The sequence below is a fragment of the Bos mutus genome, chromosome 8 (assembly GCF_027580195.1).
Source record: "Bos mutus isolate GX-2022 chromosome 8, NWIPB_WYAK_1.1, whole genome shotgun sequence".
Taxonomy (NCBI): Eukaryota; Metazoa; Chordata; class Mammalia; order Artiodactyla; family Bovidae; genus Bos; species Bos mutus.
In genome coordinates this window covers 70,228,650-70,253,563 of record NC_091624.1, presented here as the reverse complement: position 1 = coordinate 70,253,563, position 24,914 = coordinate 70,228,650, and the positions used below count along the sequence as shown (strand labels likewise).

The window sequence follows — 24,914 nt, the reverse complement described above, 5'->3', positions numbered from 1 at the left end:
AGTCCCTCAGTCATGTTTGACTCTTTGCAACCCCATGAACTGCAGCACACCAGGCTTCTGTGTCCTTCACCATCTCCCGGAGCTTGCTCAAACTCATGTCCATTGAGTTGATGATGCCATCCAACCACCTCATCCTCTGTCATCCCCTTCTCCTCTTGTCTTCAATATTTCCCAACATCAGGGTCTTTTCCAGTGAGTCTGCTCTTCACATCAGGTAGCCAAAGTACTGGAGCTTTAGCTTCAGCATCAGTCCTACCAGTGAATATTCAGGGTTGATATCCTTTAGGATGGACTAGTTTGAACTCCTTGCAGTTCAAAGGACTCTCAAGAGTCTTCTCCAACACCATAGTTCAAAAACATCAATTCTTTGGTGCTCAGCCTTCATCAGTTCTTTGGTGCTCCATACATGACCACTGGAAAAACCATAGCTTTGACTTGACAGACCTTTGTTGGCAAAGTAATGTCTCTGCTTTTTATTATGCTGTCTAGGTTTGTCATAGCTTTTTTCAAAGAGCAAGCATCTTTTAATTTCATGGCTGCAATCACTGTCTGCAGTGATTGTCAAGCCCAAGAAAATAAAATCTTTCACTGTTTCCATTGTTTCCCCATCTATATGCCATGCAGTGATGGGACCAGATGCCATGATCTCAGTTTTTTGAATGTTGAGTTTTAAGCCAGCTTTTTCACTCTCCTGTTTCACCTTCATCAAAAGGCTCTTTTATTCCTCTTAACTTTCTGCCATAATGGCAGAATCAGCCATAAGTATACATAAATCCACTCTCTCTTGAACCGCCCTCCCACTCCCCATCCCATCCATCTAGGTTATCACAGAGCACTGAGTTGAACTCCCTTCATTATACAGGAGCTTCCCACTAATTATCTAACAAATGATGAATTTCTTGAAGGAAGATATAAGCTTATAAGTTTATAGCCTTTCATCAGAGTTACTTTGATCCTCCTTTCTCCCTTATTTTGCTTCCTAGAGTCATTACCTAAATATGACTTAGGATGACCAGACAGGATTATCAAAGATGATGTCAGCTTGTCTATAATCCACTGATCTATAGATAAGAGAGAAAGCTTTTCTCAGAAGATGGTGCATGTTTACATCTCAGAAGATCTGATGAGAGTCTATGTCCATTCTTGAAAGTGAAAGTGTTAGTCACTCAGTCATGTCCAACTCTTTGCAACCCCATGGACTGTAGCTTGCCGACTCCTCTGTCCATGGGATTTCCTAGAAAAGAATGTTGGAGTGGGTTGCCATTTCCTTCATCCTTGATCATTAGCTATTGGAGATACAGCGATTTCAAAGCTCATCTACCTCCTAATGCTATAGATGAGGCAACTGAGACAGAAATATTAGAAGACTTGGCTAAGAACACAGCTGTATTCATTTGCCAGGGCTCTGTCACACAGACCCCACAACTGACTGGACTAAACAACTGAAATGCATTTTCTGTATTCTCCCAGTGCTGGAGGCTAGAAATCCAAAGCCAAGGTGTTGGCAGGGGTGGTTTCTTCTGATGACTGTGAGGGAAGGACCTATTCCAGGCTTCCTCTCTCCCTGGCTTATCAGTTGCCATCTCCTCCATATCTGTTCTCACCACATTCCCACTTATGTGTGTGTGTGTCCAAATTTCCTCCTCTTAGAAGTCCACCATTCATACTGGATGAGGGCCCACCTTCATGACCTCATTTTAACTTGATCATCTCTAAAAGACCCTATCTCCAAAAGAAAGTCCAATTTTAAGGTACTAGGGCTTAGCTTATAACAATAGCTGTCTAAAGATAGACTTGAAAAAAAAATAAAGATAGACTTGAATCTTGATCTTTTGATGTCTTTGTTAGGTATTTTTCACCCTTGCTATGCCATGTGCCATTTAATATTCTTGTTCCCATAGATGCAAAGAAAACCATTTTATTTTTCATAGAGGTAGGGTATAGAGATGTGATTTAAACCTTGTATTTTCTCAGACATTTCAAATCATTCAATTTAGATGAAATATAAGGTCAAAGTAAATTTCAAATAGTAAGGATCCTTATTAATAAAGCCTGAAAATAGTCATCTTGGGGATAAAGATAAGTAATGAGATTTGTATTACATCACTGAAATTATTGAACTTTAGAATTAGAGTATCAGGTTCTCCCATACTTATTCTATAAATTACAGTTTATAACATGACATTGTGTTGATAAATGCATTTGTGCAGTTATTTTCCTCTTTATTTGGATCTCTCTGTCCCTGCAAAAAGGCTTCCAGGGAAGTAAGTTTTCCTTCTAGATGTGCTATGGATAAAGCTTTGGCAGAACAATTGCCAATCCTGCCATTTAATTCTCCTAAAATCATTTGGCCAGTGTAGGGATGCCTAAAGCCTGTGTGGTTCTAAAGCAGCCCAGGTGGCACCAGATATCCTAGCAAAATGTTTGCACATTGGTAGACAGGTTATTTTTGTTAGGTTATACCAAGTGGTCTTTTAGAAAAGGTGGATTTAAATAAGACAAATTTGTCTTAGAAGTTTTTAGTTCATATATCATATCACCAAGGTCAATGTGGTTTACTTATCCTTGCATTAATGAAAACTGCTTTGATTAAAGGTCAGAACAGGAAAAAAAATAATGGGGTGTTGGACTCTTTGGTGACAACCACATTCTCCCTGTTCTCACATGGCCTAACATCCTCATTTTGAAGGAGGGAAACCTGATGATCCTCTGATCATAACATTGACATGATCAGCCCAAGAAGATAAATACACACTCTCTCAGACTTTCCACCCAGGTTGGCCTCTGTGATGTGGAACTTGGGAACAGCAGATGAAGTAGCATTTCTAACTATCTACTGACATCCAACAGGGCTACACACAAATCTGCACATGGCCTACTTCACCGACTCTTAAACTATGCCTCTTGGTATTTAAAAAAGGTAGTGAAGTGACCCCACTCCAGTACTCTTGCCTGGAAAATCCCATGGATGGAGGAGCCTGGTAGGTTCCTACCATGGTCCATGGGGTTGCTAAGAGTCGGACTCGACTGAGCGACTTCACTTTCACACATTGTAGAAGGAAATGGCAACCCACTCCAGTGTTCTTGCCTGGAGAATCCCAGGGACGGGGGAGCCTGGTGGGCTGCCGTCTATGGGGTCGCACAGAGTCGGACATGACTGAAACGACTTAGCAGCAACAGCAGCAGCAGCAGCAGCAGCAGCAGCAGTGAAATGAAAGTGTTAGTTGCTTAGTTGTGTCCGACTCTTTGTGACCCCATGGACTGTAGCCCGCCAGGCTCCTCTGTCCACGGAATTCTCCAGGTAATTATACTGGAGTAGGTAGCCATTCCTTTCTCCAGAGGATCTTCCCAACCCAGGGATTGAACCCAGGTCTCCTGCATTACAGGTGGCTTCTTTACTGTCTGAGCCAAAGAGGTATTCATTTCTAGGATTTGCCCTCTATATTCCTCTCTTCTAGCAGTTTACCAAAACATATCTATTGCATCACCAGCCTTTCAGTATACACCAAGGAAGAAATGTTAGTGGTTAAAGAAATCTGGAAGATGCCACATACTGCATCCCTCTTTTAGCTATTCATGATGCATACTGGAATATTGAAGGCTTGGCAGCATCTTGCAAGAAGCAGCACTGAGCTTCCTTTAGTCAGTTTCCAAAGTCTTCTGAGCAGGGAACCATTTGTTCATGTAAACCTGTAAGATGTAAGCAGCACATTTTGAGAAATATTGTACAAAACTTGCTTACGTCAAAGAAATATATACACTGGAAAAGAATTTGGTGGGAATTCCCTGGTGGTTCAGTGGTTAACACTCTGTGCTTCCAATGCAGGGGACAGGAGTTCGATCCCTGGTTGGTGAATTAAGATCCCACATGCTGTGTGGTGTGGCAAAAAATAAAAGACCTTAGATCAAGTTTATAGGTAATGTAGCAAGAGAGCTGCAGATCTCTCTCTCTCTCTCTCTCTTTCTCTCTCTCTCTCTCTCTCTCTCTCTCTGGATACTTGAGTGACTCACAATCTTTGTAATCTCTGCGAAATATTCCTTGTGGCTGATTAGCAGAGAGGAAGTACTGAAATAGCCTAGCCAGGTTTTTCACTCATGAAGATCTTTCTTAACTGTGGGGGGTAGATGACTGTTTTGTATGTGCACATATGGCTTCCCTGACAGCTCAGATGGTCAAGAATCCATCTACAATGTAGGAGACCTGGGTTTGATTTTTGGGTTGGGAAAAACCCCTGGAGAAGAGAATGGCTACTTACTCCAGTATTCTTGCCTAAAGAATCCCACAGACAGAGGAGCCTGGTAGGCTACAGCCCATGGGGTTGCAAAGAGTCGGACACAACTGAGTGACTAGCACAACCACATGTGAGAGAAAGTGAGGTGTGTGTGTGTGTGTGTGTGTGTGTGTGTGTGTGTGTATGTATGTGTCTCCTGGATAATCAGATAGCTTAAAAAAAAAACTACTGGGCTCATAATCAGAAGGTCTGATACCATAGATGTGAGATGTGACATCTCCACCAGTTAGCATGGGTGTTATTGCACAAACCCCATCCCTCTGTCACGAGGCAGGCCTTTAGTACCCAGCAAGCCTCCCTGTCTACTGGGGACCTTAGCAAATATAGTCTGAAGGTGAAGAGGAGGAAGTTGTCAGGCTGATGACATAATGTCTAAGAATGTGGGTCACCTTGAGGGGAGCAGAGTGTTTGGTCCAAAGGGCTGCCTTTCCTGAGGGGGATAGGAGTGGAATGTCTGACACCCTGAAGCAACCATTCCTCCTGACTGGCCTTGATGGATGCTGGGTCTAGATGCTCCTGTAACAAAGACCCTTTGGTGTTGAATAACAGAAACAATCTTTGAGCCAGCTTAAGGAAAAAAGAGAATATATTGGGTAGATATTTAAGCATATGATGGAATTTAAACACTTGGAAGGGTCAAATCTTCAGAAAGTTCAGAAACATGATGGCTCAAGGGGTCTGCTTTCCACTCTCAATTCCCCAGAGTCTCAGCTCCAATTTTGGGTGAAATGTCCACCCTAAGGCCATTTAGTTGTGATGTATCTGTTGGTTCAGGAGCATGTGGCAACATCTTGATCTCATAGAAAGTGGGTCCCTTCTCCAGCCCCAGGAGATACGGTGTGACAGTCTAAACCAGTCACTGTGATCTCACTGCCCTGTGTCGGGAACTGGTCTGCAGATGGCCTTGAGACCCAATACTAGGGCAGGAGATATAAATAGAAAAGGGCTGGATATGGATTCTGAGAGAGCTTTTGTTTTCCCAGGAAGAAGGAACAACAAATTCACACGGCATGGTTTTTTCTCCCTTTGTTTTTCCCCTTCTTTGGAGTTCAGAAATAATGCCTAGTGGTGCCAGGATGTGACTGAGATGTGACAAGCACCAGATGAGAGGTGTATACTAGGAGCAGGCGGTTTAGAGGAGAGAAAGCCAAGATGTCTACATAATAGAGCTGTCACACTGACACCAGACCCAATACCTCTTGATTGGTTCCTGAGAAAATGATTCGTTTGTTGACATTGCAGTGCACTACAATAGGGTGTTGTTATCGTTGTTACTTGCGACCTAAATCATTCCTAAGTGAAAAAGTTACATAGGATAAGTATAGATGTTGGGGGCCAGTTCCTACAGATCAAAGAGAGATTCTCAGAGCTTTAATGGGGGACAAGACAGAAATAGCTCAGGAAATAGGGACATATTTAGAGGTGTCTACGAAATCTCCCCTGGAGCCTTGAAATCTTACTACCATGGCAGAGCACGGTGAGAGAAGCCCTCTTGGCACCAGAACACACCTGTCCTAGATAGAATTAACTCATTAACTCATACATTAGTTTTACTAATTTTTTTATCAATTCCTTATTATCTGCTAGATATTTTTCTACATGTTGGGAATAGATTGGAGAAGACTGAGGAGATTTTGGTTCTCATTAAATTAACATTCTAAAGGGGACATAGTTAATAAACCAGAAAGGTAAATGAACAGAATCATTCCAAGTAGTGAGAAGTGCTATATGAAATATAAAACACAGTGTTGTGATAGAGAGTCTGGGAGGGTGTGAGTGTGGAAGACTTAAGAAAGTAACACTGGAAATAAAACTTGAATTGCATAAAAGTGCCAGCTGTATGAGACCCGGGGACCAAGCTTTTCTGAAGGGAATGGCCAGTGCAGAGGCCCTTACCAGGGTGAGCATGATGGGCTGGACACACAGACTGCATTATTAATGGGTGTCCAGTGCACGGCGATCCGGGAGGCCACCCATGCTTATCTCATTGTGACCGTTCCCACCACTCAGCTCGTGGGCATTGTGATGGATCTTGAGGCTGCTGATGGGGTGACTGTTCCCAGCATCTGCTTCAGGCTGGGATGGGATGGCTGGGGGCGGGGAGCCTGGGTAACAGACTGTGATCAGAGCCAGATCATTCAGCTGGCATGCAGCTGCTTCAAGACCATGCTCCAGTCATTTCCTCAAGATACAGTGGCCACATTTGATGTGTCTCTGTGGAAAGACCTGGCTCTGGCTCCCAGCTTGCTACAGCTGGTCATACCCAACATCATTTTCAAGTGATACTTATCAGTGAAGCAGTCACATGAGATCGTAGGGCTTGAAGCACCCTCAAAGGCCATCCTATCTGGCATTTCTTACATGTCTGGCATGACCCAGAACGAAAGTGTTGGAATGCCACCACCCCTACTTCTGGCAGGTTGCTGGCTAAACCAGATATCCACCTAGTTCTGGTGTAGAATTCAACTCTGCTTAACACTTGAACTTGGGGGCAATTAATTATTAGAGCTGTCAGATTTTCTCATGGATCCTATATGACTGGTCAGATGTTAGGCATACGTTCACTTTAGGAGGTAAGGTAACTGCAAGTAGCCAAACTACCATTTAAAAGCCCTGGCTCATTATTTTCTAATAACAACATGTGAGATAAAGAATTTTATATATATTTGTGTAGGATATGATTATATAAATTAATTAAATATAAATCTATTATATTTAAATTATTAATGACATCACTCACGATGCTCCTATTCTTATTTTTTCTGTGGCTTGATAAAATATTCTCAGAGAAATGTTAGTATGTCTGTGATTATATATTTTTCTTCTCCTTTATATTTCTTCTGATTTTTGCCTTACGTATCTTTGCTTTTTTGCTGTTAAGGTGTCTAATGGTGTAAGATGTCTATATTCTTTGTGAAATTATGCCTTTTATCATTAAAAATACTCATCATTGTTTCATTTTAAATAAATTAATTAATTTTAAAAATAAGTAAAAACCCTGGCTTGCTTCTCCTAAATCTAGGATGAAATGGATTATAAAATATCAAAGTTGGAAGAGACTTCAGTGATCAATATCCCTCCTAAGAGATGAAAAATAAAAAAGGAAAAATGACTTAACCAAAGTTAACATTAATAGAAAGGAAACAATAGAAAGTTTTTGGGTATCCACATGGGTCTTTCACAGATGTTTACATCATTTTGTTGTTTTGCTTTGACTTATGGAACAAAGGGGAAAAAATTCCTGGGTCAACAATGTGAAAGTGTACGATCACAGTTCTCCTCGCCCCTGTCTGGTTCCACTCTCACTACCCTATATAGCAAGATTCTTTTTCTCATTTCACAGACGAGGAAAGTACATCCATTTAGTTAGTAGGTGGCAGTACTGAACTCGAGCTTAAGCCTTCCGATTATCTAACATCATTTCCAAATCCATCACTACTGTCATTCTCTGGGGGTTGAGGAACGTAGCAGAAATTAGCCATAACTTAGACGGGGTAGAATACACAGGAGCCCCAAAGCCAACGTGGTTGCTACAAGCCGTAAGGAGAGGATTCTGATGTCACCTTCAGTTCAGTTCAGTTCAGTTCAGTCGCTCAGTCGTGTCCGACTCTTTGCGACCCCATGAATCGCAGCACGCCAGGCCTCTCTGTCCATCACCAACGTCCATCGAGTCAGTGATGTCATCCAGCCATCTCACCCTCTGTCGCCCCTTCTCCTCCTGCCCCCAACCCCTCTCAGAATCAGAGTCTTTTCCAATGAGTCAACTCTTCATATGAGGTGGCCAAAGTACTGGAGTTTTAGCTTTAGCATCATTCCTTCCAAAGAACACCCAGGACTGATCTCCTTCAGAATGGACTGGTTGGATCTCCTTGATGTCACCTTCACTAGTGTGTAAATACTTCCCTCTTAAAGTTACTTTATCTGAAGCAGAGGCTCCTGGCTGTAACATAACCTGGTGCTGTCATTTCAATAACCACCTTCATTTATTTTAAATACCACCTCCTGGACAGAGGGGCGCATAGAAGCCCAGGCTATTAGAACCAACTGGCTGGGTTCAAATCCCAGCCCTACCACTTCTTCTGGGTGACCTGAAGGATATTATTATACTTAACCTTCCAGTATCTCAGTTTTCTTATCTACAAAATGGGGTAGCAGTAGTGTCTTCCTGAGAAGGTGGTGATGACTAAATGAGGTCAAGTATTTAGAAGAGTAAATGTTGAGTAAAGGTTAATTGTTACATTTGCTCTCAGGACAACAGAAGGAATTCTGTCACAGGTCTGAGTTTTCTCCAGCAGTATGAAAAGAGTAATTTCTCTCTCTCTCTTTTAAAAAAAATTTATTTAGCTATTTGGCTGCTCAAAATTTTAAATGTGCCATGGGAGACATTTAGTTGTGGTGAAGTGAGTGAAGTTGCTTAGTCATGTCCGACTCTTTGCGACCCCATGGACTGTAGCCTACCAGGCTCCTCTGTCCATGGGATTTTCCAGGCAATAGTACTGGAGTGGGCTGCCATTTCCTTCTCCAGGGGATCTTCCCGGCCCAGGGATCGAACCCAGGTCTCCCACATTGTAGACAGACGCTTTACCATCTAAGCCACCAGGGAAAATTGTGGTATAGGGATCAAACCCAAACCCCCTGAATTGGGAGTGTGGAATCTTAGCCGCTGGACTGCTGGGGAAGTCTTGAAAAGAATACTTTCACAGCTCATGATAATGGATAGGCATCCCAGAGTGAGAAGTGTCTAAAAACATATTCCCATACAGTTGAATGCTTGACTCCAGAGTAAGATGTATTCCTGGCGCTCTACTGCAAGAGTTACCTTCTTTTTGAACAGCAGAAAGCTCTGGCTTATGCACTCAAAAAGCTAAAGCTGACCCAGAAGTTATGCTTAGAGAAGAAAAAGAAGAAGAAAGAGCCTCTTATGTAACTTGAAGAGCATAACGGACCCAATGATAAAAACCACTGCCATGAACTTTTCTGAAGCATAATAAATCTCTGCCAGCCATTGCCAAGGTATCATTTGTCGTTTTGTTTTTGTCTTAAAATAGACTAGAAAAAATGTTAATAAGCCCCCTCCCATTAGATTGTGTATTACATTGTGAAAGGTAGGAAATGCTATTATTTCAAGTTTTTTCCATCTTCTAAAATAACCCTCTGTGTGTTTTATGGCTCCTTAGCAGTATTCTGACTTTAATTTGACGGTGACCCCTGACTTTGTCTAGATCTCCCATGCAGCTGAATCTTCCCTCTACTCTGTTTTTCTTTCTCTTTTTGCTTATACTTTCTGCACGTTTAGATCATCTTTCTACCAACCTTTCAGTGATTCAGTGTTTTGTTTCAATGCATGAGCGAAGTTGGAAAACAGAGCCAAGTGACAAGCTGTGAAGCAGCAGCTCAGCCGCGCAGATCAAGTGAGCTTTGTGCTCTTTCTAGTCAGAGCAAGTGTGGCCTTGGTGGACTGTAGGGAACAGTGTCTCTCAGGTAAAAATAAGTTGCTAAGATTCACACCAGAATGATGCAAATCTTTCATTTGCAAACAGATCCTGAAATGGGAGCCATGTGGAAAGAGGACTGACTTGGAAATCAGGTTCAGGGTCCTGCCTAGCTTTCTTCCAGATGATCCCACCAATCAGCCATCTGGTCTCAGGTAAGCATCTGTGACTTACAAAATATTTTTTTAATCAACAACAAAAATTAGGGAGAATACAATAACAAAACTGTGTGTGCTATCGAGTTTTAAGCAACCCCAACATTGGGATGAGTTCATTTCAGACCTAGTTCTTTGTGGATTCCTGCTTTACCCCTGATTCCCTTCCTCCCACCCCAGAGATTAACACTGTCCTGAATTTGCATCCTTCGTACTTATTCTGTATACACATGTATCTTTCAACAGTGGGTACTCTGTTTTGCATGTTTTAAAACTTTAAACTTTATCTACATATCATTCTTCAACTTGCTTTTTCAATGAATTTAGCATTAGCTTTCAGCAACAAATCTCTGGTCCATTCATTTTAACTAGTATATATTCTAATGATTTGTGAATAGACATCAGTCTACCTGTTAATCTATCTATCTCCATTCTCCTGTTGATGAGTAATTAGCTGCTGCTGCTGCTAAGTCGTTTCAGTCATGTCCGACTCTGTGCGACCCCATAGACAGCAGCCCACCAGGCTCCCCCGTCCCTGGGATTCTCCAGGCAAGAACACTGGAGTGGGTTCCCATTTCCTTCTCCAATGCATGAAAGTGAAAAGTGAAAGGGAAGTCGCTCAGTCGTGTCTGACTCTTAGCGACCCCATGGACTGCAGCCCACCAGGTTCCTCCATCCATGGGATTTTCCAGGCGAGAGTACTGGAGTGGGGTGCCATTGCCTTCTCCGTGAGTAATTAGATTGTTTCTAATTTTGCACTATGGTGAGCAATGCTTTGACCAGTGTTCTTGTTCATTTTCTGTACTAACATACAAAAGCTTCTCAAAAACGTTTTGTCTATATTCACAGTAAAACATACACTGTACATGGAAACCCAGAACATACAAGTGTACATTTCTGTGTATCTGTGTATACATTGTATGTGGAAAAAAGTTTCTCAAAATAACACTCTTGTTGTCTATTCAGTTATGATCCAGATTGATTTAGTCTATTTCACATACCAAAAAAATAGGCCATTTGCAATTTACTAAAGTGATTCCGTGACCCAGTAGTGCATCTCCACACTGTTCTGGGGCACATACTTGGCCGTGAAATTGCTGGGTCATAGGTTACACCCATTTTCAAATTGATGAGTTTATGCCTTTGTGAGTTCATTTGATATGTTTAAATGGATATTTGCATATAGCCAGCATTCTAGGGGTTTCTAAGAGGCAGCTTTTTGAGTTATTTAGTGGCTGGAAATGGAAATTCCATTTTAGCTTTATGGGTTTCAGTTTTTTAATCTGTCACAAGAAGTCGAAATAAAACAAAATACTAGATTCTTCAATGTTTTGCAGATTACTTTCCCTTCAGTCCCAAAGTCCTGAAGAGGGCTTCAGGTTCTGTTCTAATGTGTGTAAGCTGTAGGTAGAGTGGGGTTTAAGGGAGCAAAAGGAGGAGTATGAGGAGGTGGAATCTGGAGCCTTTTACCATGGTCCCAACCCAAGGAGCCCATTTCAATATTTATCCATTGTATTTCCATTGTGTGCAGCTCAAAAATATTCTGAAACTTTGGGTTTAAATGTTCTCAAGTCTCTTTCCAGATCTAAACTTGAATGAAAAGAACGTTTGCATCTCTGGACCCTTTAAAATTGCAGCCAGTATTAGAGCACATGATGACTTAGGGCATAGGGCATTGGCAAAAAGTGTTGGTTAACCCAAGTTCTTTATGGATTTCCAACACTGTGGAATATGACTTGGAAAGGATGATTTCAGAGTACTGTAGGGCAGTAAGTTTGGTGCACTCTTGGCTGGGACTGCCCCTGTGGGACAGCCAAGTGTACTCTGTTCTATGGGCTACATCCAGAAGAGGCTGCTTTAAAGGATTTTTCTATTGCAGTAGTGTTTATTTACAGTGTTGTATCAGTTTCATGTGTACAGCAAAGTGATTCAGTTTTATATACAGATTCAACGCAATCCCTATCAAGCTACCAACAGTATTCTTCACAGAGCTAGAACAAATAATTTCACAATTTGTATGGAAATACAAAAAACCTCGAATAGCCAAAGCGATCTTGAGAAAGAAGAATGGAACTGGAGGAATCAACCTACCTGACTTCAGGCTCTGCTACAAAGACACAGTTATCAAGACAGTATGGTACTGGCACAAAGACAGAAATATTGATCAATGGAATAAAATAGAAAGCCCAGAGATAAATCCACGTACATATGGACACCTTATCTTCGACAAAGGAGGCAAGAATATACAATGGATTAAAGACAATCTCTTTAACAAGTGGTGCTGGGAAATCTGGTCAACCACTTGTAAAAGAATGAAACTGGACCACTTTCTAACACCATACACAAAAATAAACTCAAAATGGATTAAAGATCTAAACGTAAGACCAGAAACTATAAAACTCCCAGAGGAGAACATAAGCAAAACACTCTCTGACATACATCACAGCAGGATCCTCTATGACCCACCTCCCAGAATATTGGAAATAAAAGCAAAAATAAACAAATGGGACCTAATTAAACTTAAAAGCTTCTGCACATCAAAGGAAACTATTAGCAAGGTGAAAAGACAGCCTTCAGAATGGGAGAAAATATAATAGCAAATGAAGCAACCGACAAACAACTAATCTCAAAATATACAAGCAACTCCTACAGCTCAACTCCAGAAAAATAAATGACCCAATCAAAAAATGGGCCAAAGATCTAAATAGACATTTCTCCAAAGAAGACATACAGATGGCTAACAAACACTTGAAAAGATGTTCAACATCACTCTTTATCAGAGAAATGCAAATCAAAACCACTATGAGGTACCATTTCACACCAGTCAGAATGGCTGCGATCCAAAAGTCTACAAATAATAAATGCTGGAGAGGGTGTGGAGAAAAGGAACCCTCTTACACTGTTGGTGGGAATGCAAATTAGTACAGCCACTATGGAGAACAGTGTGAGATTCCTTAAAAACTGGAAATAGAACTGCCTTATGATCCAGCAATCCCACTGCTGGGCATACACACTGAGGAAACCAGAAGGGAAAGAGACACGTGTACCCCAATGTTCATCGCAGCACTGTTTATAATAGCCAGGACATGGAAGCAACCTAGATGTCCATCAGCAGATGAATGGATAAGAAAGCTGTGGTACATATACACAATGGAGTATTACTCAGCCATTAAAAAGAATACATTTGAATCAGTTCTAATGAGGTGGATGAAACTGGAGACTATTATACAGAGTGAAGTAAGCCAGAAGGAAAAACATAAATACAGTATACTAACGCATGTATATGGAATTTAGAAAGATGGTAACGATAACCCAAAAAAAAGAGACACTGATGTATAGAACAGTCTTATGGACTCTGTGGAGAGGGTGGGAAGATTTGGGAGAATGTCATTGAAACATGTGAAATGTCATGTATGAAACGAGATGCCAGTCCAGGTTCAGTGCACGATGCTGGATGCTTGGGGCTGGTGCGCTGGGAAGGCCCAGGGGGATGGTATGGGAGGTTGGGAGGGAGGAGGGTTCAGGATGGGGAACACATGTATACCTGTGGTGGATTCATTTTGATATATGGCAAAACTAGTACAATATTGTAAAGTTTAAAAATAAAATAAAATATAAAAAGTAAAAAAAAAAAAAAAAAACACACTCTCCGACATACATCACAGCAGGATCCTCTATGACCCACCTCCCAGAATATTGGAAATAAAAGCAAAAATAAACAAATGGGACCTAATTAACCTTAAAAGCTTCTGCACATCAAAGGAAACTATTAGCAAGGTGAAAAGACAGCCTTCAGAATGGGAGAAAATAATAGCAAATGAAGCAAACCGACAAACAACTAATCTCAAAATATACAAGCATCTCCTACAGCTCAACTCCAGAAAATAAACGACCCAATCAAAAAATGGGCCAAAGAACTAAATAGACATTTCTCCAAAGAAGACATACAGATGGCTAACAAACACATGAAAAGATGCTCAACATCACTCATTATCAGAGAAATGCAAATCAAAACCACTATGAGGTACCATTTCACACCAGTCAGAATGGCTGCGATCCAAAAGTCTACAAATAATAAATGCTGGAGAGTGTGTGGAGAAAAGGGAACCCTCTTACACTGTTGGTGGAATGCAAATTAGTACAGCCACTATGGAGAACAGTGTGGAGATTCCTTAAAAACTGGAAATAGAACTGCCTTATGATCCAGCAACCCACTGCTGGGCATACACACAGAGGAAACCAGAAGGGAAAGAGACACGTGTACCCCAATGTTCATCGCAGCACTGTTTATAATAGCCAAGACATGGAAGCAACCTAGATGTCCATCAGCAGATGAATGGATAAGAAAGCTGTGGTACATATACACAATGGAGTATTACTCAGCCATTAAAAAGAATACATTTGAATCAGTTCTAATGAGGTGGATGAAACTGGAGCCTATTATACAGAGTGAAGTAAGCCAGAAGGAAAAACATAAATACAGTATTCTAACGCATATATATGGAATTTAGAAAGATGGTAACAATAACCCGGTGTATGAGACAGCAAAAGAGACACTGATGTATAGAACAGTCTTATGGACTCTGTGGGAGAGGGAGAGGGTGGGAAGATTTGGGAGAATGGCAATGAAACATGTAAAATATCATGTAGGAAACGAGTTGCCAGTCCAGGTTCGATGCATGATGCTGGATGCTTGGGGCTGGTGCACTGGGACGGCCCAGAGGGATGGTATGGGGAGGGAGGAGGGAGGAGGGTTCGGGATGGGGAACACATGTATACCTGTGGTGGATTCATTTTTATATTTAGCAAAACTAATACAATTATGTAAAGTTTAAAAAATAAAATAAAATTGGAAGAATAAAAAAATATATATATATATATTGTTGTTCAGTCATTAAGTCATGTCTGACTCTTTGTGACTCCATGGACTGCAACACACCAGGGTTCCCTGTCCTTCGCTATCTCCCACAGTTTGCTCAAATTCATATGCCTTGAGTCAGTGCCATCTAACCATCTCATCCTCTGCTGCCTGCTTCTCCTTTTGTCTTTAATCTTTCCCAGCATCAGGGTCTTTTCCAATGTGTCTACTCTTTGCATCAGGTGGCCAAAGTATTAGCATCAGTCCTTCCAATGAATATTCAGAATTTATTTCCTTTAGGATTGACTAATTTGATCTCCTTGCTGTCCAAGGGACTTTTAAGAGTCTTCTCCAGCTCCAAAATTCAAAAGCATCCTATATTATATATATTCTTTTTCAGATTCTTTCCATTATAGGTTATCACAAGATATCGAATATAGTTTCCTGTGCTGTATAGTAGGACTTTGTTATTTATCTGTTTTATATATAATTGTGTGCATCTCTTATTCCCAAACTCTTTATCCCTCCTGCTCCTATCCCTCCCTTCCCTCTTTGGTAATCATAAATTTGTTTCCTGTGTCTCAGTCTGTTTCTGGTTTGTATATAAGTTTATTTGTATGATATTTTTTTAGATTCCACATATAAGTGGTATCTTATGATGTTTATTTTTCTCCATAAAAAACTGCTTTGTTTTCACCGTATTTGTTTATTTGTGAATGAAAGCCTAATATCAATCTCTCTGAGCTCCATTTCTGCCTGCTAACTGTTCCACTGGCTCACGGTGAAGCCCATTTACTCAGCAGGGTGCACATACATTTAAACCATTACATTCACAGAGATGAAATTTTATTATCATTTTAATGAAAACACTCAGCTCCTCGTGGGTTTATTTTTGCCTTTCCAAATAGGGTAAGAGCATAAAGAGCTGGTGGTAACTTGGTAGTAAAGTGACTTCAGGATGGTGTGTGTTCATTCATGGAGAATCACGGTTGCCTTTCCTAATCCCCTGGCTTTCTCTCTCACTGTCTGTCTCCCAGCACCCGGGTGACTGCCTCCTGTCAGATCCTAGTCCCGCCCTTTAATTCATCCCGCTTGCATTTCATCTTCCTTAATCACTGTTTTCATCACATCACTCCCTTGCTCAGAAACCCCCGAGGGCTCTTTATTTCCCACCACATCAAATCTAAATGCAGCGGCCTGCTTTCAAGGCTTCTCCTAATCTATTCTTTCCTTGCGTCTCCAGCTTTATTTCCTTTGCCAGATGTGGTTCTGGTTCCTGTGGTTTAGAGATAATGGAATTTTTGTACACACTCACACACAAAACTGGAAATCTATCTATCATTTTCCTTAAGCACAGTTCAGCCTAGTTTCCGTACGCAAAGCGCACATCAGCAGTGATGGCTCACCTCCCTCCCAGCCCTCCTCGCCCCAGGCCATGTGAGCGAGATGGAGGGGTCCTCTGGGGGAAGTGTGCGGAGGAAAACAGCTTATACCCCACTCTCTCTCCATACCCAAAGATGACTGTTCACTGGAGTGGTTTGTGAAAAGCACTGCCATGTTGACAAGACAGGCAGAATGCAAGCAGCTAAGAAGGCAATCTTGAAAGATACGTAATTTCAAATCAGAAAGATCTGGTTCAGGAACGTGGAAAGAGGTACACCTGGATAAAGTAAAGCTCAGCAGATCATGAAACCTCCAAAAAAGATGGTGGTGAAGTTGGTAAAGGAGATTCAAGAATAGGTTTACCTATTGGAATAGGTTTATCACATCTGTGAATATCATTTATTTTCTTTCAACTTTGTATTTATTATGGGATGTGTGTTTGTTGTTTGCTTTTCTGTAACTATTTCAGGAAGTCCTGGCTCTTCCACTTAATAGCAGTATGATTTGGGGCAATTTTCTTTAGCCATAAAGTGGAGGTAATAATGCTACCTAGTACATGGGGTTGTTGTGAGGACTAAATAATATAGTTAAAAAGCAAAGAACATGAAGTCCAAGACCAAAATAGCAGCCATTATTCCTATCACCATTATTATTATAAGTACACATAAGCTGCTCTTCATTTGAGCAGCTGCTAAAATTCCACCTTCTCTCAAAATACCTTCAGTTTAGTTTAGCAAACATTAGCTGAACACTCAGTGGATGTCAGGCACTGATGCAACGCTGATGAAACCAGAGGCAAGAAACTGAATTTGTCCTTGAGTGGCTTGTCTTCCAGTAGCGGAGGCAAACCCATGAGCAGATTATTTCAGCTTAAGGTTTGGCTGTCTGGCACAGTCATTACTAGCCATGAGTGACTATTCAGCACTTAAAATGTGGCTGGTCCGAAATAAGATGTTCTCTACATGTAAAAAACACAGTGGAGTTTGAAGGCTTGAAACGGTAAAAGAATGTGAAATAGCTAATAGACAATTTTTAGTATGATACTATCTGTTGAAATGATAACATTCTGGATTGTGTGTGTGTTAGTCACTCAGTCGTGTCAGACTCTTTGCAACCCTGTGGACTGTAACCCACAAGCCTCCTCTGTCCATGGGATTTCCCAGGGAAGAATACTGGGGTGGGTTGCCATTTCCTTCTCCAGGGGAATCTTCCCAACCCCAGGGATTGAATCTGGGTCTCCTGCATTGCAGGCAGATTCTATACCATCTAAGTCACCAGGGAAGCTCTGGATATGCTGGGCTAAATAAAATACTTAAAATTAATTTCACTTGTTTCTTTTTAATTTTTAAAAACTGTGCTATTAAATACATGTGGCCCCTGTTAGGTTTCTCTTGGACAGCACTTGGTCTAAGATGATACAGTGGAGATTCAAACGGGATGCAGCGGGGAAGCATGCCACAGAGCCTGGGATTGAAGGAAGGCTGCCTGGAGGAGCAGATGCATCCTGAGCCGAGTCAAAGATGGACAGAGGTTATCCAGGCAATAACAAATCTAAAGGGCATTCCAGATGGAGGTAACAGGAAGGTGTGGAAAGGCTTGTGTTTATGGAGTGCTGGAGGCAGTTGGTTATTCCACAAGATAAAGGATTGTGAGTTGGGAAACTGGAAGATAAAGCTACCAGGGAAGTGAAATCTAATTTTCCCATCATTTAAGATCCAGTTGTCATTAAATGCTCTGGTTCTTGTCTTATGCTTGAGGTCTGATTATGTCTCCACTATTGTTAGCAGTTTTGGACTATCAGCAATGGAGAGTTGGAAGGTCATGTCCCAGAGGACAGGACCAATAATGTGAAGGTGCCGCTTGGAAGGCAGGATGCCATTTTTCCCTCGGCAGTAGTCTGAAAGATGGGAAGGCAGCCTAAGATTGCCATCTCGAGTGTAAGACTGATGAATGAGAATCAGATAGGAAGGTCAGAGCTTTTGATTTGTTCTCATTCATTGGGTTCAAGGAGAGTATACATGGTTGCATTCACGCTCATTTACCTGTCAATGAATTTCAGGAGGATTCCTCCTCCAATAAATTCCCACCAATATGGAATATAATCATTCATCAGATTATATTAATTTGCAAGCATATTATACCACTCTATCACAAATCACCCTTAGGTCTTCTGCCATTAGTAACAAATTATTAACATGGATATTCAGTAGGTCATGGAAGAGGAGTAGCAAAAGAAGACTTGGAAGCCTAAGTGGATGGAGGAGCTGGAGAGTTAGAGAGCACGTTCCATCTTACAGTTTTCCCTTGTCCCCAGATACTATCTGGGAAATTTCTGTGCATTGGTTCTTGTTCTGTTTTTGGAACCACTAGGATAATAAATCAAATCTCTCTTTCTCATGACAGCCACTTGGAAAATTTGAAGAGCATTTTACATCTTCCCCTTAATTCTTCTTTTCAATGGATTAAAGCTCTTCATCTCCTTTGGCTGTTAATCATAGAATCCTCTGGTTCTCTCCCAGAGGGAGAAAACCAGACTCTCCAGAAAACTGTACTTTTGTGTACCTCTCCTAGCTGAACACAACATTCCAAGATTTGTCCAAATATCAAAATGTAAAGTGGGCTTATGACCTACCTCCACTTCTTCAGAGAGGCCTCAGTTGTGGTTGGTTGGCAGTCACTTGAGACTTCAGATCCAGAGCAGAACTTGGTTGATAAGAAAAAGCCCTGTTATTCTCACAGACTTGGAAAACAAGCTTATGGTTGCCAGGGGAAAGGATGCGGGGAAGGGATAGCTGAGGATTTGGGGATGGACATGTACATACTGCCATGTTTAAAATGGATAAGCGACAAGGACCTACTGTATAGCACATGGAACTCTGCTCAATGTTATGTGGCAGCCTGGATGGGAGGGAGTCTGGGGGGGAATGGACAACTTATGTATGTATGGCTGTGTCCCTTCGCTGTTCACCTGAAACTGTCACAACATGGTTTGTTAATCATCTATACCCCAATACAATATAAAAAGTTTTTAAAAAGAAAAAGCTCTGTTTTTTCTCACTGCATGTTATTGACTTATCTAACACTTCTGGACCTTTTTCTTTTTTTTCTTTTTAAAGAAGATGTGATGACTTCTCTGGTTATAGAAATAAATTTTGGGAAAAGTGGAAAATGTGAACAAGCAAAATGACCATTATTAACAGGTTGATATGTATAAACCAATTGTTTATAGCATAGGGATGGATATGTATTATGGATGGCATTTTGCAATAATGCTGAACTGTCCTCTGTGAACATGTTTCATATAACATTTTTATAGTCATATCAAAATTTGACAGACTAGTCAACTAGTCCTCTGCTGTTGGACATTTAGGTTGTGATTTTTTTGTCATTATGATTAATGCTTTAATAAACATCCATGAACCTAAATTTAAAAAAATTATTGAATTATAGTTGATTTACAGTATTGTTAATTTGTACAGCAAAGTGATTCAGTTATATATATGTCGATATATATATATATATATATTCTTCAGATTCTTTTCAATCATAGGTTATTATAAGATATTGAATATAGTTCCTTATGTATTTGCTGTATACTCAGTCACATCAAACTCTTTGCCACCCCATGGACTCTAGCCCATCAGGCTCCTCTGTCCATGGGATTCTCCAGGTAAGAACACTGGAGTGGGTTGCCATTCTCTTTTCCAGGGGATCTTCCCAACCCAGGGATTGAACCCCCGTCTCCTGAATTGCAGGCAGATTCTTTACCGTCTGAGGCTATACAGTAAATCCTTATTGCTTATCTATTTTATATAAGGTAGTGTAAATCTATTCATTTCAAACTCCTAATCCATCCCTCTTCCACACTCTTTCCCTTTCGGTAACCGTAAGTTTGTTTTCTATGTCTGTGAATCAAGAACATAAATATATTTACATTTTTTGTTAAGGTGAATTCCTAGAAGTGAAATTACTGGACTAAAAGATATAATATTTAAAATTTAGTTTGTATAAGTCATACTGTCTTCTAGAAATACTGTACTAGTGTGGATGTATTATCAGCAACAGCAAGAATACCGATTTCTCTACACACTTGCACTCATAAAAATGTTTGACAGTTTGAAGAACAAAAACAAGTAATATTTTGTTGTTTTAATTTGCATTTTAATAAGAGAGTGAACATTTTTTTCACTTGTCTATTGCCATCTTCTTTTGGAGAATTAACTTTTCATACCAGTTTCCATTTTTCTACTAGGGCATTTTTATTTTTTCTTAATGGCTTTATGGCTTGGAGTAGTTATTTTAGTGCAAAGAATATTTATCTCCCCCAATTTTCTCAGTTTATTTGCTTTTTGGCTTTTTATTTCATTATAAGTAGATGCATTCTATCAGATGCATTCTATCAGATTCTATCTAAGTCTTCTATCAGATTATTCTTGATTTATAGAAAAATTATTTGTGTGTGTATGTGTTATTTAACTGGTGAGCTTACTAAGCATTCATACTCATTTGAAATGTTTTTTAACTTACATTTGAATTTCATATCTATTTTTGTCTTATTGTGCTAGCTAGAAATTCAAGGACAATGATATATAATAGCGGTGATAATGGACATCCTTGTTTGTGACTTTATTAGGAATACCTTAACGTTTAATTATTAAGCATGATACTGGCTTTTGTTTGAGATATGTATCAAAACAAATATGCATTTGCTAAGTAAATGTCAATTTATTCAGCTATTTTTACAATTTAAAAGAATAATTTCTGAATTTTATCAAATATATTTTAGTATCTGTTTATATGAATGTGGTCTCTCCCTCGTGAGCTCTCTTTCTCTAGAAACAATTGCAAATTTAGAGAAGAGTTGTGACTATAATACAAATAACTATTTTTCTGGAACCATTTGAGAGTTTGTGGCTGACATAATAGTCACAAACTCTAAGTACCTTGTGTATATTTCCTACAAACCAGAAATATTCTCTTGCATTATCAAAGTACAGCCACCAAAACTAAACACTGAAACATTGCTAACATCTAATATGTAGATTCCATTCAAGTTCTGTCATATGTTCCAACCACATCCTGATAATACCCAGTTCAGAATCACATGCTACCCATACAAAAAAGTATACACATGTTTATAGCAGCATTATTCATAACAGTCCAAAAATGGGAACAACCCCAGATGTCTATCAATTGATGAATAGATAAACAAAATGTGTTAGCTCCATGTAATGGAATTTTATTCAGCCAAAAGAAAGAATGAAGTGCAATCATATGCTCTACCTCTGAGTGACAATATTATGCTCAATGAAAGAAGCCAGTTATTATATTAATACAAAAGATCACATATTATGTGATTCCATTTATATGAAAGGCCAAGAATGGGAAAATCCGTAGACTGAAAGTAGATTAGTGTTCCTAGGGATTGGGGGATATTGGGAGAGGGAATAGGGGTGACTACTACTGGGCACAAGGCTTCTTTTTTGGGGTGATAAAAGTGTTTTTAAGTGGTGGTGATGGTTGCACATCTCTGAACATTGTAAAAAGAACATCAAAGCGTGTACTTTATAAGGGTGAAATTTATGTGTTATGAATTTTATCTTCATGAAGCTGTTATTAAAGAAAATACTTGTATTTGCACTTACTTATCATGTCCCCTTGGTCTCCTCAATATGGAACAGTGGTTCAGTCTTTTTCTAGGCTTTATTGACCTTGACAGTTTTGAAAATTATGGGCCAATTATTTTGTAGGTTATTCTCAATTTTAGATTGTCTGATATTTCCCCATGATTACATTCAGCTTATGCATCAGAGCTGGAAATCTCACAGAAGGAATACTGTGTTCTTTGCATTGTATCTTATCATGTGATACATGATTTTGATTTGTCCCATTACCAATGATGTTCAATTTGATCAGTTGATTAAGATGTTATCTGTCAGGTTTCTCTCCTATAAACTTATTATTCCTTTCCCTACTGAATAATTTTATTTTATGGAAAGTTACTTTGGAAGGGTATAAAAATCCATTCATCGTCAAAGTTGTATTCATTTATTAGTATGAACCTATGTTTTAACATTTAATTTGCCATGTTATGATTTGTTACTAAAATTACCTTTTTGATGTCAGTTTACCCAGATTTGACCCATGGATCTTCTCAAATTGGCATTCTATGTCCTTTTAGTATATCCCCTTCATGGTGTGAGTAATTCCAAATGATTCTCTGGTGTAAGAAAATGCTCCAGTTTGTTTTGTGTTCTGCTTTCTCCAGCGCTAGAATCAGCCATTTTCCCAAGAAGCTCTGGTCCCTCTTAGAAGAAAATGCTACTTAGAAACCAAGAGTTGGTCTCTAAAGAATTCTCTCTGATTTGAAGGGTTTCACTGCTTCACATCCTTCTCAGTGGACTGAGCTAAAGAATATACGTAAATTCCTATATATGTACACTCTCTTATGTCTGTGTGGTTCTCTATGTTATTAATATCTGTATCTATCAATGGCAACCCACTCCAGTACTCTCGCCTGGAAAGTTCCATGGACAGAGGAGCCTTGTAGGCTACAGTCCATGGAGTCGCAAAGAGTCGGACATGACTGAGCGACTTCGCTCACTCACTCACTCATCCATCCATCCATATATTGAAAGCCATGATTTTATAGTGATCAGTCAGTTCAGTTCAGTCGCTCGGTTGTGTCTGACTCTTTGCGACCCCATGAATCGCAGCACGCCAGGCCTCCCTGTCCATCACCAACTCCCGGAGTTCACTCAGACTCACGTCCATCGAGTCGGTGATGCCATCCAGCCATCTCATCCTCTGTCGTCCCCTTCTCCTCCTGCCCCCAATCCCTCCCAGCATCAAGGTCTTTTCCAATGAGTCAACTCTTCGCATGAGGTGGCCAAAGTACTGGAGTTTCAGTTTTAGCATCAGTCCTTCCAAAGAACACCCAGGACTGATCTCCTTTAGAATGGACTAGTTGGATCTCCTTGCAGTCCAAGGAACTCTCTCAAGAGTCTTCTCCAACACCACAGTTCAAAAGCATCAATTCTTTGGCGCTCAGCTTTCTTCACAGTCCAACTCTCACGTCCATACATGACCACTGGAAAAACCATAGCCTTGACTGGACAGACCTTTGTTGGCAAAGTAATGTCTCTGCTTTTGCATATGCTATCTAGGTTGGTGATAACTTTCCTTCCAAGGAGTAAGCGTCTTTTAATTTCATGGCTGCAATCACCATCTGCAGTCATTTTGGAGCCCCCCAAAAATAAAGTCATCCACTGTTTCCCCATCTATTTGCCATGAAGTGATGGGACCAGATGCCAATGATCTTCGTTTTCTGAATGCTGAGCTTTAAGCCAACTTTTTCACTCTCCTCTTTCACCTTCATCAAGAGGCTCTTTAGTTCCTCTTCACTTTCTGCCATAAGGGTGGTGTCATCTGCATATCTGAGGTTATTGATATTTCTCCCGGCAATCTTGATTCCAGCTTGTGCTTCTTTATAGTGATACTTTTACTTTAATCCAACTCAGTAGTTTGAGGTTTCTGCCTTTCCAGATTTGTATATCCATCCTCTGAGAGTAAGAAATCTGACCTTTATTATCCTTAAGAGTGTTACATATGTGATAAAATTCTTGTGTAAAACCAGTCTTCTGTTTAGCCCCACTCCTGCCTCCCCTGTGTTTGCCCTTCTTGCAGCACTCAAGAGCTAATCTACACCCATCTATTCCTGGCCCTAGATGCTGGCTTTTGGGCTGAGTAAGTCAGAAAGGAAAGAGGGGTATGATGAGAAGGAGAAGAAAGTCATTTTTATTTTTTGGCTTATAACTTAGTGAATTATATTAATAGATTTTTACTAATATTGACTCACTCTTGCACTTTCGTAATGTGCCTTGCTTTGATTTTTTTCCACTCTTAAGATTTCTTAATAATTTGTTTTGCTGATCTGCAAAAGCCATGGCATGCTAAAAATTTTCTTAGGCATTCCTTTAATTTTATTTATTTTTTTATTTCTACAGGGGAATACATGGCTTCCTCCTGACTTCTTTGCATTTTCCCAGTACCTTTGATTTTGGAAATACTATGAGAATGATGGCTACATTTTTTCAGTGTTGGAAATTCCTGGTATGTCTCAGAAGCAAGGAATCACAGGATATCTACTTTTCAGTGGTGAGTATGCCTCTCACAAAAGCCACACCATTATTTATAATACCCTAATTTTTTTCATAGAAACAGAACAGGGATTCTCAACATTTCCTGAAATTTCAAAAACTCAGAAAAAGATTTCAAAAAAAAAAAAAAGAATATTCAACTAAATATTCATTTGTTAGCCCAGCACTGGAAGGGACCAGCCCTAAAGAATAACTGGTGAGTAAATCAACACCAATACCACTATTATTCATCTCCTTCATACCAGCCTAACCCAAAAGAATTTCTTGGCACCTACAAGAAGGTTAATTGAAAAGATAAATCTACTCTGGGAAGCATTTGTATTTTAAGGACAGATGGAATTGGGGAAGTGCCATGCTGACATCTATCATTCTACAAATCATAATTATTGTCAGTGACCCGAAACCTGGCGCATGTTATGATGGTTAAATAATGTCCATAGTTTTGCTCTCCAGGAATGCTTTTGTCCCCGACCTGATCATTATCATGCTTCTTGGGTCTTTTAGGCCTAAAATGTGTAAGCTGCTTATATTTATCTGGGTAGCTGGTTAATTTTGGTGGCAGCCACCTTGCAGGT

General features: G+C 40.1%; 1 long non-coding RNA gene across 6 annotated transcripts in view; it reads left to right on the top strand.

Annotated features, from left to right (window-relative positions):
* LOC138988907 (uncharacterized) overlaps positions 1-24,914 on the top strand; it is a 185,613-nt gene that overhangs the window by 120,607 nt on the left and 40,092 nt on the right. For 5 of the 6 annotated variants that reach the window (XR_011465158.1, XR_011465161.1, XR_011465160.1 and 2 more), the window contains 3 exons: positions 9,127-9,305; positions 9,833-9,939; positions 24,187-24,337. This is a non-coding gene — a long non-coding RNA (uncharacterized lncRNA). The remainder of the gene's footprint in view (positions 1-9,126; positions 9,306-9,832; positions 9,940-24,186; positions 24,338-24,914) is intronic. The other variant, XR_011465162.1, reaches the window with a different exon arrangement.